This window comes from Cebus imitator, unplaced genomic scaffold, assembly GCF_001604975.1.
Source record: "Cebus imitator isolate Cc_AM_T3 unplaced genomic scaffold, Cebus_imitator-1.0 Scaffold600, whole genome shotgun sequence".
NCBI lineage: Eukaryota > Metazoa > Chordata > Mammalia > Primates > Cebidae > Cebus > Cebus imitator.
In genome coordinates this window covers 268,003-282,106 of record NW_016107915.1, presented here as the reverse complement: position 1 = coordinate 282,106, position 14,104 = coordinate 268,003, and the positions used below count along the sequence as shown (strand labels likewise).

Sequence of the window (14,104 nt, the reverse complement as noted above, 5' to 3'; positions counted from 1 at the left end):
AAAAAAAAGAAACAAAATGGTGTAGAGATGATACAAATGGCATAAAATGAACAAAGAAAATTATGATATATAACAATAATGAATGAACAAAGAAAATTATGATATATAACAATAATGAAAGAAAATTATGATAAAATATGACTTAAAGATTTTTATAACATCATTTCACAGTACTGTACATATAGCCTACTTGACTTACAACCAAGTCGTGTTACGGCCAGTCTGTCGGAACCAATTGTGGTCGTAAGTCAAGCACTAGCTGTATATAAATGCATGGGATGTAGATGAAACTAGACTTGGAGGGTAGTGTATAGCTTTAAAGATATATTTAATCAGAAAAGTCAAGATTCAATATCTAACCTTGCTGCACAAACAGTTACAGCAAATCTAACCCAAAGTCGACTAAAATAACAAAGTTAAGCTCAGAAATAAATGAAATCACAAACAAATGTACAATAAAGAAAATCTAAAGACTCAATACTGAATATGAAAGAGGAAAGAGAGATGCCGCCAATATCAGGTTTGAAAAGGGTGATGACTCTACAGATATTAAAAGTATTAGTTCAGCAACATAAGTGAAATGGACAAATTCTTTAGAAACATAATATATCGAAACTGATACAAGAAGAAAAAAATGTATATTCCTGTATCTATTATAAATTATATATTTCATAAAAAATTCTTTCTAAAAAATGTTCTATTAAGAAAAAAATACCACTAATTCTATATATCCTACACAATTTCTTTTAAAACACGGAAAACCCGACAAAACACCAAAAACCACCAAAACTTGATAAAAATATTACAAGCAAGGAAATCTACAGTCCATTTTCTCCCATAAACATAGATGTAACAAATTATAAATGCCATCAAGTTGGCTCTAGTGATCTATAAAATGATTATACATCATAAATAGTGTTGATCACAATTTAAAATGTTCTCAACTTTTAAAAGTCAACGTAGATATAGTATCACACTGACTTCAAAAGGGATAAAAATTGAATGATCATTTGAACAGATGAAGAAAAAATACTTGATAAAATTGGTGGAGGTTGAGGTGGGAGGATCTCTTGAATCCAGGAGTGTGAGACCAGCCTGGGCAAGATAATGAGATTAATGAGATCCCATCGTTACCAAAAAAAAAAAAAAAAAAAAAAAATACTAGCTGAGTGTTGTAGCACATGCTTACAGTCCTAGCTACTTGGAAGACTGAGACAGGAGAATTGATTGTGCCCAGGAGGTCCATGCTGGCCCAAGCTGCAGTGAGCCAAGATCATGCCACTGCTCTCCAGATTGGATGACAGAGCAAAATCTGGCTTCAAAAGAAAATAATAATAATCTACAACCATCTGTCATTACAAACTTTTAGCAAACTCTAAATAAAAGGAAATCTCTTTAATCTTAAGAGTATCCAACAAAAAACACCAGAAAATACTATGCTGATCATACTCATGGACTGTGAATACTTTCCCCCAAGGCTGGGAATGAGATAATATTGCCTGATATCTCTTTTTATTTCAACATTGGTCATAGCCTGTTAAGAAATGACATAAGGTCGGGAAAGAAAAATTAAAATGGTTATTATGCACAGATAACATTATTATGCACATAGAAAATATGAAAAATTTACTTCAAATAACAATTAAGAAGCATTTGGCAAAGTTTCTTCATACCAAAATAATATGAAAATTATACTTCCATATGCCTTCAACAGAGGAAAAAAATATAAAAAATTAATTAATTGTAAAAGCATAAAAACTCAAATATCTAAAAACAAATCTAATAAAATATGGGGAGGATTTATATATAAAAAACTAAAAATATTTTTAAGAACAGTTAATGCATACCTAAGTAAATAGGGGTACATACCATGTTAGTCATTTGAAACCTCAAAGTAGTAATTAAGTTAATTTCTTCAAATTTATCTACAGATTGAATTCAATGCAAGTCAAAATCTCTCCTGTCTTTGGTAGAAATTGACAAGTTGATTCTAAAATTTATAAATAAACCAATCTTGAAGAAGAAAACAAAGTTGGAGGATTTAAACCACCCAATAGGAATACTGATTTTAACACAGTAGTAATGAGGGTAGTGTAATATTGGCACAAAAACAGTCAGAGATCAATGATACTGTAGAGTCTAGAAATAGACCAACACTTTTATGCTCACCTGATTTAAGACTACATTGGGAGAAAATGGTCAATTAGATAACCATATGATAAAAAATTAAATTTTGGTTCTTACTCCATACCATGTAAAAATAAGACAGTTTTAGGTGGATTAGAAATTTAAAGAGGAAAGATAAAATGATCTATTCATCAAAATCCCAAATGTCCAAAATAGGTTCAAATATAGGTTAATTAATAAATCATTACCATTAAATATATTTTTGAAAAAATGTTTAAAAGCATAGAAAATGTCAAAACTTTTCCAACTCATGTATAATATGGATGTAAAGCTTGGAATAAACCAAAATAACATTAAATGGAGTTATCTTTAGTTGGTAGAAATATTCACATTTGCCTTCTTTATCTTTTTTGTATGTAGTTTTAAACTTAATACAATGTGTACAAATATTTTTAACCTGGAAAAAAGGTTTTTTTTAAAAAACTTGCACTAACTAGTTTATAACTCAACTGATATTTTTTATCTCATGTACATGTACTTAAAGTCATTTATACCATCTGGTCATTGCAAATGTACTTCCCAAATGATAAGTATGATAAGTATGACCCACCTGACCCAAGTTAGTATTTTTTTTACGGTGTTTTAATAAGCCCGAACATTATTTATTTGCTTGTTTTTACTTCACATATTTGATTTTTCCAGACACACATTGAGAGTGATTCAAAAATTCATGGATTTAAATTTTAAAACTCTGACTGTGTTCTTAAAATAAAGGGGATTTCCACCAAGATGGCCGAATAGGAACAGGTCCAGTGAGCAGTTCCCAATGAGAGCCATACAGAAGCTGCGTGATCTCTGCATTTCCAACTGAGGTACCAGGCTCATCTCACCTGCAAGTCTACAGTAATCTAAACATCATGGTACTGGAACCAAAACAGAGATATAGACCAATGGAACAGAACAGAGGCCTCAGAAATAATGCCAAACATCAACAATCATCTGATCTTTGACAAACCTGACAGAAGCAAACAATGGGGAAAGGATTCCCTATTTAACACATGGTGTTGGGAAAACTGGCTAGCCATATGCAGAAAACTGAAACTGGATCCCTTCCTTACACCCTATACAAAAATTAAGTCCAGATGGATTAAATATATAAACATAAGACCCAGCACCATAAAACCCTAGAAGAAAACCTAGGCAATACCATTCAGGACACAGGCATGGGCATCATTAGCCTCTAGGCAAAGCCAAATAACTGTAATAACCTAATACTACCAGACTAGAAGAATGGCTAAAATAAAAAATAGTGACAATAACAAGTGCTGGTAAGGGTTTAGATAAATAGAATCGTTCATACAATGTTGGTGAGAATAAAAAATGGTACAGACACCATGAAAAACAGGTTGACAGCTACCTTAAAATCTAAACATGCAACTACCATAAAACCCACTGACTGCATTCCTGGGCATTTATACTGGAGAAATGAAGGCTTACATTCACACAAAGAAATCTGTACATAAATGTTTGTAACAGCTTTATTTGTAATAGCTCCAAACTGGAAATTACCCTGATGTCCTTCAATGGGTGAATAAACAAATTGTGGTATATTCATACCGTAGAATACTACTCAGCAATAAAAGGGTATTAATATACACAACTTGAGTGAAACTCCAGGAAATTGTACTTAATGAAAAAAAACAATCCCTAAAATTTACATTTTTATATGATTTTATATCCTGAAATGACAAAATTGTAGAAATGAATAGCAGATTAGTGGTTTGCTAGGATTAAGAAAAAGGTGGGAGCCAGAGTAAAGTGGGTGTTGCTGTAAAAGGGAACATGAGGGATGCTTGCGAAAATAGAAATCTTGACTGTGGAGTTGTATAATGGTATTGCAAAATGTTACTACAGGGGTAGAAGGGACTGTGTAAAGATGCACAGATCTCCCTTCATTACTTCTTACAATTACATGTGAATCTGTAATGATCTTAATATTAAAACTTAAAAACTTAAGCTATAATTATAAGCCTCCATATATATTAGTTTTTAAAAAATCAAAAAAAAATGGATTAGGCGAACATTACACAAAAAAACAGAAAACATCTCGTGAAATAGGTTAATTGGTTTTTCTCTGCCACTAGGTAGACATAGTTCAGTGTAACTTCATGTACTTGAGATAGTAATCTGGGAGACAGCCACTGTCAACTGTTCATTTCTACTGTTGGTTTATGAACTTCTACATATGATACATCAATAAGCCTTCTGTACAGTCACCTTTAAGTAGTGTAATAATTATACCAACTTCTTACAAGTAAAAAGAAAACCTGTACAGCTGGATTTCAACTTTTTAATGAATTCTACTCTAAGTCTACTAAGCCTGAGCAAGACCTCAGTAGGAAGAGTACAATTATGAGCATTGTAGCATTCTGTGCAAAGAAGACTAGTATCTGGACAAGTCAAGTAACCTTAACAGAAGCAGTTCTCTGCATAATTGAAAAGAGCTTGGTTACATGTATCTTAGAAAAAAAATCATTTCTCTCTGAATAGAAATTGGTATAATGAAAATATCCTCTAATTGTATCTGTTGACACAATGAAATGCAACAAATACCTAAGTAAGGTAGTTGTTCAATGTTAGCTCAGCTCAGTAATAGACCGATTTATCTTTGAGCTTTATGATTTGGAACTTAAGTACTTGAGGCTTAGACAAGCACTGTTATCAGGGAACAACACACAAAAAGTAGCTGTCATGAGATTTAAAAAACAAATCCAAGAAATGATGATAAAACTACAGAATTATTTTGATCTGTTTTAACAAACAGCTTCTGAAGGTGTCAACTTCTTTATAAATAATGTGAATCAGAAGTCTGAAGTTTCACTAAGTACCTGATTGTCAGAATACCTAGAAAATATGCCTAACAGCACGTATATCTCTTTTTCACTCTCTCTTTGTTCTGTTTTCACCAAATATGTAGGATTCATATATACTTTTAATATTAGAAGGTTTCTCATCCTCAGTACAGTATTTTCCTTCATGTTCTAACCTTATAAAAATAGTTCTTTTAAAATAGCAATTGCCCATTGTTTTAGTGGGTAAGGTTCTGACAACCATGGCATATATTTGGGTTACCCTGGTCCTTACTTTTTCATAGTCACGCAGGAAATGAGGCAGGAACAATAAGGATCTGATGAACATAAATCTCTTGATCCAATTATCTTCCACCTGGGACCATACTTTACAGCTGCAAATCTGCTCACTCTCCCTATATGGAGCTTGAAAATACTTGTCTTCGGTTCTTCCACAGGAAAGCTACTATATTGCTATTGTCCGCTCTTGATAAGTATTTTCTAATTTCTTCTTCAAACCTAGTTGAAATTCGAATTAAATATGCATCCCCCTATAATTCCTTGACTCAAGGCAGCATCACACACTGACTGTTTTTGTTGTCATATTACATTGATCCTTTAAAATCAGCTTCAGATACAGATCTTCAAATCTGACTCAGGACCAGGGTCATATCTAGTAAGGTTATGTAGAGGAAGTCAGCTAAGATGAGTAAAAAAATAAAGCGTTACTTTCTCCACTTGAGGGTGCTTCCTTGTTTCTCTATGGAGTCTCCATCTGGCTTCTTAGCCAAATGATAACATTACAAAACAGAGGAGATAACTGAAGGCTTGCCCTAACCATTCAGCTGGCTTAAAGGTATCAAGTAATTTAAAGAACTAATTAAAAGCTTTCCTGAGTTATTGTACTTTAGATAATAAACCTGATAGTTGGATTCAGAATCAAATTATTCACTAGAAGTATAAACTTTGATATAGAAGCTTGGAGTAGGTCTGGTCTAATTAATGTTAACACAGAGACAATTTACATACACAAATGAAAACTTGTGAACTTCTTGTGAAATAAGTGATAATTTTGTGTAAAATTGTGAAAAACGAGGGATAACTTTACCTCTGACACTGTAAGCTAACTTTCTCAACAAATACCAAAGGAACGAAATAATTACTTCAGTCTAAATCTAGTTACTTTGTTTTTATGAGCACCTGCATTTTAACAGATTAAAAGAACGTAACTGACAACATTAATCAGTGAATTAGTTTGAATGACTGGAAAATATAGTGTCCATAAATCCAAGAAAATAAACATTTTCACATGGGACCAATTTATTGCATTTTTTCTAGCCATACATCTATATTCATAATACATAAATTCATTTTTTAGTTTTAGACAGGGTCTCACTCTGTCACTCAGGCTGAAGGGCAATGGTGCTATCACAGCTCACTGTAGCCTCAACCTCCTGGGCTCAATTGATCTGCCTGCCTCAGTCTCCCCAAGTGCTGGGATTGCAGGGCATGAGCTGTTATGCCAAGCCATAAATTTCTCTATATATAAAACAACATTCTATATACACTGGGGAGAAAACTGTTTTAAGCAACCTAGATAAGAGTTTTAGAAAACAAAGATATTAGGTAATGAAAATAACTGTTATATACTAATAGACTAATAATTATTGCCTTTCAGTAAACTTGTGCATCTGGACTATATATTAACTATCTGACAACAATTAAAATGTCACTTTTCAGAGAATCAGAGAATTTCAGATATAAGAGGCTACGTAATCCAGGATCTCAGTCCAAGTTGCACAAATTTAATAACCAATGTTGGCTCTCCAAAGTAGGCCCATGGTAGTGCTTATGTATTATTACTAAAGAGAGAAGAGATTTTCTCATTCAAAATGTTCCTAAAGTAGTGCTTGCTTCAGCACCACATGTACTAAAATTGGAATGATACAGAGAAGATTAGCTTAACCCCTATGCAAAATGTTTCTTAAACTGTATAGATTTATGTGCCTAATTTTCCCAGTAAAAGTCGCCATTTTAGATCAAGGTGCAAACACTCATATTTAAACATGTTTTTTGCCTTAAGTGATTTTTTCAGATTGCCCTTAAATTCTTTAGCAAGGCTTATAAATAGCAGCCATAGATAGATGATTTAGGAGAAGGACTAAGTAAAGCCTAAGACTATAAGCTCCTATAGAACCTACAAGTAAGGATTTGGGCCTGACATTCTCTTGCTGCTGTAACAGTTTAGCACAAATTAGGAGGCTTTAAAAGAAACATTTATTATCTTCTACTTCTGTGGGCCAAAAGTGTGAGCATGACTAGGTTCTTTGCTTAGGGTTTTATGATGCCAAAGTCAAGCTATCAAGCAGTCTAGCTTTTGTCTGGATGCTCTGGGGGACAATCCCTTTCCAGACTCAAACAAGTTGTCTTGTGAAAAATCAGTTTTGAGCAGCTGTAGCACTGGGGTCACTGTTTTCTTTCTAACTGTAAGCCAGGGGTTGTCCTCATGTTGTAGAGACCACCCATAATCTACAGCTTTTGGACCACTGGGGTTGGAGTCCCCTCCATCTTAAAGGCAAAAGATGTACAGAATCTTCATCTGCTTCTCCTGCATCTTCCTGCTTTGAATCAATTTCTTTTCCTTCCTCTTCTGCCACCCTCTTCTGTTCTTAAAGGACTCAAATGATTAAATTGGGCCTACCCAGATAATCCATGAAAAACTCCCTCTTTTAAAATCAACTGATCAGTAACCTTGCTTGTATCTTTGAAGTCCCTTCTCAGAAGTATCAAGGCTACTATTTAAACAATTAAAGATAAGAACCTTGACGTAACTTCTTTAGATTATTGCCTGCCACAGAATTCCAGAAGCATATCTACTGCACTGAGTGAAAAGTGGGGAAAGGAAAACCAACTTAGCAGAATTATTTATGAAAGCAGCCATCAACCCAAAACTACTTTTTAAAAGAATTTTGGACTTTCAGGGTTTGGATATTTTGTAGTTTTATTTATTTTTTTTCTTTTCAATGTGAGATTTATTTTGTAATGTAAGCTCGATCATTACAGAAAATTTGAAAAAATATAGAATAAAAATATGAAAATGTCAACCATGGTCCCAACATTCAAAGACAACAACTTTAACATTTAATGGGCTGCTTTTCACATGCTTACAAAGTTTGGCGTGCCTGCTTCATAATTTCTTATGCCTAAGCAAAATTGTAATCACATTTGTTTCGATTTCCAAACAGCAGAAAATTACCTCTGGGAGAGTTGTTCCCTAGAGAATTTTGGGGGATTCAAAATACTTTATTTATACCTATCATTAGTGATAATAATTCATTGACCTTCTTGTTGAAAGTTGCATACATGGGTAGAGGAGAAAAAAACTCAATCTTCTTACAGATTAATCAAATGGCCAGTTCAAATAGATGTGGTGTGGTAAAATGGTGATTTCTTCAAATCTTGAGATGCTAGTTGGTGATATGTTTGTTACTGTGAAAGGTCTATTGAGCTGTTAAATCTCCAAATTTCCAAAGTCTTTAATTGTTATTTGGAGTTTTCACTGTCAACTGGAATATGATTCCAAATAACTTTATGAAGTATATACAAAGGCATTTAATCTGAATCTTAATATAAGTGAAAGTAGTTTATTATTGCCTTCACATTTAAAATACATCTTAGCTGGATGTAAAGTATTAAATTGCAAATTTTCTCGATCAAAACTCTAAACCTTAGCCTATTCAATTTTGGCATTTGTTGTAAATAAGACTGAATTCAGGACAATTTGTGTTCTTCTGGAGATAAGCAGAATTTTCTACCTGGATACATATAAAAGTTTGTTTTAATATGTCATTAAAGTCGAAAATGGTTCAAGTGTTTTCTAGATATAGGTATCTTTGTATGCTTTTTTTCTTACAAAAACAGTATTTTTATCTGTATCCTGTGTTCTATTATGAATTACAAATAAATCAGTCCTGTATTACTGCCTCTGATTATTTTGGCATTATTTTCAGGGACACTGACAACTCATAGATTAAATCTTTACTTTCCAACTCCACATGTGTTGTAGTCTGTGTCACTGTTTTAATCCTGTTTCCCCTTGTACATTGTGGAAGAGTGACTCTGAAGGGGTGACTCAGGTATTCCACAGCATTGATCCAATTTCTCAGTGTCAACTCAGTTATTGCACTTTCACTTTCCCCGAAAACATTACTATCTCTCCTTTTCTACAAAATTCTGTGGGTTTTGTTTCTCTTTCATAGAATCTATTTCTTACTAAAGATGTCAAATAGGGTTTTATAATTTCCTTCCAGTTCTTAGAGGAAATGATTTTCAAGAATTTCTGAATTTTCAAGATGTTAGCTTACCATTGTTTCACAACATTAATTCATAACCCCAGGTTGTCTGTACAAATCTCCTAGGAAGGTGAGAGCTATATCCAGTCTGTACTGGCCAACAGGCAATGGCAACTTATAAGAATATTGTTGATCTTGTTATCTGTGCATTCCAGTGCCAGTCAACTCTCTTAAATGGCAAACTGAAAATATAATTGAGGCTTTAGATTTTGAAACAGATTTGATTTGTTAAAAATGCTTTTCTATCAGGCAGCTCTTTCAGAAGAGCTTGCTTAATATTTCTCTAATTAGACAAAAAACTTAATCTTGACTGCTCTAACTATAGTTAGCATGATCTAATGAGAATTCAGGAAGACTTAGTTTTGAATCTCCACTTAATCACTTTCTAGTTGTATAGCTTTTAACAAATTTCACAATTTCATTGAATTAGTTTTATAATCTCCTACTTCTCAAGATGATCATGTGAATTATATGAAATGGCACATTTAAAGCTCATGACACTGACTAGACCACATAGAAGAAAGTAAGTGGTAAGCTTAGTTATTATTATACTCCCAGGAGTGATGAGTCACTTTCAATTACTCTTTCTTTTTATATAGGTTATTCTCTTTTATGTGGCAGATTTCCGTTAAATATAAAATTCAAATTTATACTTACGGATGTTATGGGGAGGGGCTAAGGTTAGTATGTTGCCTCAGTAAGTGGCATACTCCTAAGAGAGAGAGTCAGTTGCCTTTTCTGTGGATATAGATCTTGAATTTAGGAATCAGAAGGCAGAATGTTTCTCCTAATGAATTGCATGCATGGGGCTGTTTAAAACTATAAATTTTATTTTTCAATCCCATTTCCTTAGGCTCTTTGGTCATAGAAAATCCCTCAAGTTTATCAAATACGTTGACAGTTATCTCTTATTGTTAGTGTGAGTTTGTAATATGTGTGTACCCATGCCTTAATAAGTATATTTGTGGGTAGCTGTTGTACTTCAGAGTGTTGCTGTTAGATATCATTTTGCGGGGGGGGGGCAGGGGGAAGCTATATTTTAATAAAATTCTCTTCTTTAACTAAAAATTATTGATGTCATGTTGCCGAATTTCCAGTGGGGTTTTTTTCCAGATGGCAGTTATGAGATAAATTCGTCAAATTCATTTGAGAAATACTGGATTGGAACAAAAATGAATAATTTATTTATTCTATTACTACATAAGACCTATAATATGCTATTGTGCATTACAAATCTCTGAGGGAGGCATAGCATATAACACTTCTCATGTTAGTTGCACCTCAAAAATAGTTTGAGAGGTAAGTGAGTAGCTGCAGTGAGCGCTCTGAGTTCTGCTGAGAAACCTTCACCTCCCCTTCTTGGATACTGTGCCCCATCTTCCAGCTTCTCCTCATTTCTCTCCTAAAATTTCTCACCTGAAAATGACTTCTGGGATCTCTTTTAAGCACTACAACTGTCTTTCCAGTTGGAAGAGCTAGAAATGCATGGAAATTTACATTTCCACTCAATCCCACTTCTACACATTCCCAATTCCTGACCCACAGACAATGACTGGTGTCAGGGTACAAAAGTCCAACTCTTTTGCTGAGAAAACTCTCAGTCATACTCTAGAACTCCCCGTGGCTTAGGCTGAGTACGGGACATCACTTGAAGTTATTAATACAAACTTCCCTGGAGATTGCCTTTTCTTCTCTGCTTCCCCTCATTTGCAACCACCAGCCATTTCTTCTTAATAAATCACTTGTTCCTAAATTTTTGCCCCAGGATCTCTTTCCGGGAGAATACAATCTAAAGCAGTAGAATATTTTGGACCAATAAATTCAGAAAAATAATTGGAAATACTGCTGTATAGCATGATAATTGCCTTCAGGACACCTGAAAGTGGGTTTTAGAATCTGTGTTTCAACAAGCACCTCAAGTAATTCGATGCAATTTCATGTTTAAGAATAAAGTAACAAGAAGTATATATTAATTCATTTTAAATAAGTATTTATAAAGAAAGTCTTTTGCAATTGCTCATTGGTTTTAGCCTCTGTTATTGCATTATTCAGACACATTTCTGTACTTTCTTTTAATGACTTTTACCCTTTTTTTCTCAGTTATTTTAAGCAATCACTTCAGCAGAGTTTCACTACTAAGAGTAAAATTTATATTAACCTATTTGAATTTCAAATAATAGTCTATTAGAGCTGGGTGAGACCTTAATGATCATATATTTTAACCCTGTCATTTCAAAGATGAGGAAACTTAAATTTAGAGAAGAAAAGTTATGGCCCAAGGTCATGCAGAGCTATCCCTTGTCTTTGAATCTTAGTCAGGTATTTAATCTTTACACAAGGGTGCCTTTCTAAATTTATAAATAATGAGTGAGCTGGAATGCATTACATTTGTGGAGTGTTCATTTTAGCTATAATTCTATTCACAAAAATGTGATCATTGCCTTACATAGAGCTCTTATTTAATATTTTAAACTCCAAATTGAAATGTGATTTTTCTGTTTATCTTGAGAGGAAGAAAGAAAATATTTAAAAATTCATATATGCAGCAAAATGCAATGAAAATTACTAACACTTCCCATGATTCCATTAATTTGTTTTAGTTATTGTAATAAACAATATTGGCCTTCCAATAGAAAGGAAACTCTTCTTTGTTCTAAAAACACAGTTTAAAGATGGGGAAGGAACAATTAAAACTTCTGTATTGTTTGTGTAAAATTTTTGGTCCAAACAAGGATAATTTTGAGAGGGAAAGAGGATGCTATTAGTAAGTATGCTGAATCTGTCCCAGCAAATTGAGAAGTGTGGTCATTCTTTCCACAACACTACAAATTTTGCCTCCTCCAAGAAGAGTTCCTAATTGATCTTACAGACAAGCTCTTTTTTCTCACATGACTATTTGTCCTAGATATTTCTCTTTCCTTTCTGACAAGTTATTTTCCCTCTCCACCACACACACACGCGCGCGCGCACGCACACACACACACACACACACACTCTCTCTCTCTTTCAGTCCACTTTGTATCCTCCACATTGGCTAGACTAGCGCATTGCTCATCACTGATACCTTAGAAAATGATGTTTCCATTTGATTACTTAAGATTCAATAGTATACAAGCTACTAGACTCAACCTGAAAATAACACAACTGTATCCAGTTAAGCCAAACTAGGGTCCTCTTTCTATATTTTGTTTCCAAACTTCTTATCAGCATAATCAAGATGCTGATAAGAAGTGCCAACACTCATTTGCTACACACATATTAAACAGCTGCCAAAATTTTTCTTAAAAAACAAAATATATGTGTTTTGCTTCTTTCTTTTAATTTTTTTATTGCATTTTAGGTTTTGGGGTACATGTGAAGAACATGCAAGATTGTTGCATAAGTACACATGTGGCAGTGTGATTTTCTGCCTTCCTCCCCATCACCTATATCTGGCATTTCTCCCCATGCTAACTCTCCCCAACTCCCCACCCCCTGCTGTCCCTCCCCTATTTCCCCCAACAGACCCTTTGCTTATTTCTTTCTTACATTTTCGATTTTGTGTTACATGAAGTAATCAGAAGCATTATAGGCGTTAGTGACAAGTCAGATTATTCATTAGTCTCCTATTCTTTTCTTGCAACTCAAGCTAATTCTAATAGCTAATGATTCTTCTAATTACATTATAAGCTCTGTGAATATTGACGTCAATGCAAATATTGGGAAAAAATAATGAATAGAAGCAAAAGAAAAAGGTAACGTGAAATCTCTTCTTTATGATACCTTTGCATGTAGTATAATTCTTTTTGATACTTATTGTAATTGGCATTTCTGTCTCCCTTGTTCTACTATAATAAGACTGATTAAAATATTAGTCCACAGAAATAAAAGCAACATAAAATTATTGGCACTGAGGTAATTACATTACAATACCATTTTACACTCTTCCTCGTGGCATTTGAGTGAGTCACAACTGTTACACCACCCACTTTAGAAACCAATTTCTGTTTCATAGACTTCAAACATTTCTCTAATTTAGGTTTTAAATTTACCCAATATTCCAAATACTAGCATCATAGTTTGGATCTATTGGCTTTGAAAGTGCTTGTTCCATGTTTGAGAAAAAAGCAAATGGCTCTAGGTTGTTAAAACCTCTCAATAACCAGTATCAATTTTGCTAACTACCCTTGTCCATAATTACCCTAATTTGATAATTTGTAAAGCCTACAACACATAATGCTTTAGTAAGCAATTTTGCAAATATTTACAATGAAAAGGACGTATAGGATATTTAATAAGTATCAAGCGAGTTTTTAAAGGCTTTTCATGTATTATCTCATTTAATCTTCAAAATAAATCTAATGAGCAGGAATTATCACTTATTACTGAGATAACAAAACCCGGCTGATAGAAGATATGGCATTTGTTCAATGTCTACAAGGCCACAAAAAAGCATGGCAGACTTATGCTTTGAACACAGATTACTTTCTAACTACAATCCCATGCTTTCAAATACAGCAAAGGCCTATGAACTCTAGCCATTACTGAAGCACATTTTGAAATTACTCATATCTCATTTCCTTGTTTTTAACCATATCAATTTTATTTTTTTTATTTTTTTTTCCCATTTATTTTATTGTATTTTAGGTTTTGGGGTACATGTGAAGAATATGCAAAATTGTTGCATAGGAACACACATGGCAGTGTGATTTGCTGCCTTCCTCCCCATCACCTACATCTGGCATTCCTCCCCCTGCTATCCCCCCCCAGCTCCCCACCCCCCACCGTCCCTCCCCT

At 33.7% G+C, this 14,104-nt stretch overlaps 1 long non-coding RNA gene and 1 other non-coding gene across 2 annotated transcripts in view; one reads left to right on the top strand and one right to left on the bottom strand.

Annotated features, from left to right (window-relative positions):
* The window catches only part of LOC119469210, a 204,184-nt gene that overhangs the window by 109,367 nt on the left and 80,713 nt on the right, over positions 1-14,104 (bottom strand). The gene's annotated exons all lie outside the window — the stretch shown is intronic.
* On the top strand, positions 6,883-6,992 carry LOC119469212. The gene has a single exon (XR_005198028.1). It is a non-coding gene; the product is annotated as a U6 spliceosomal RNA (small nuclear RNA).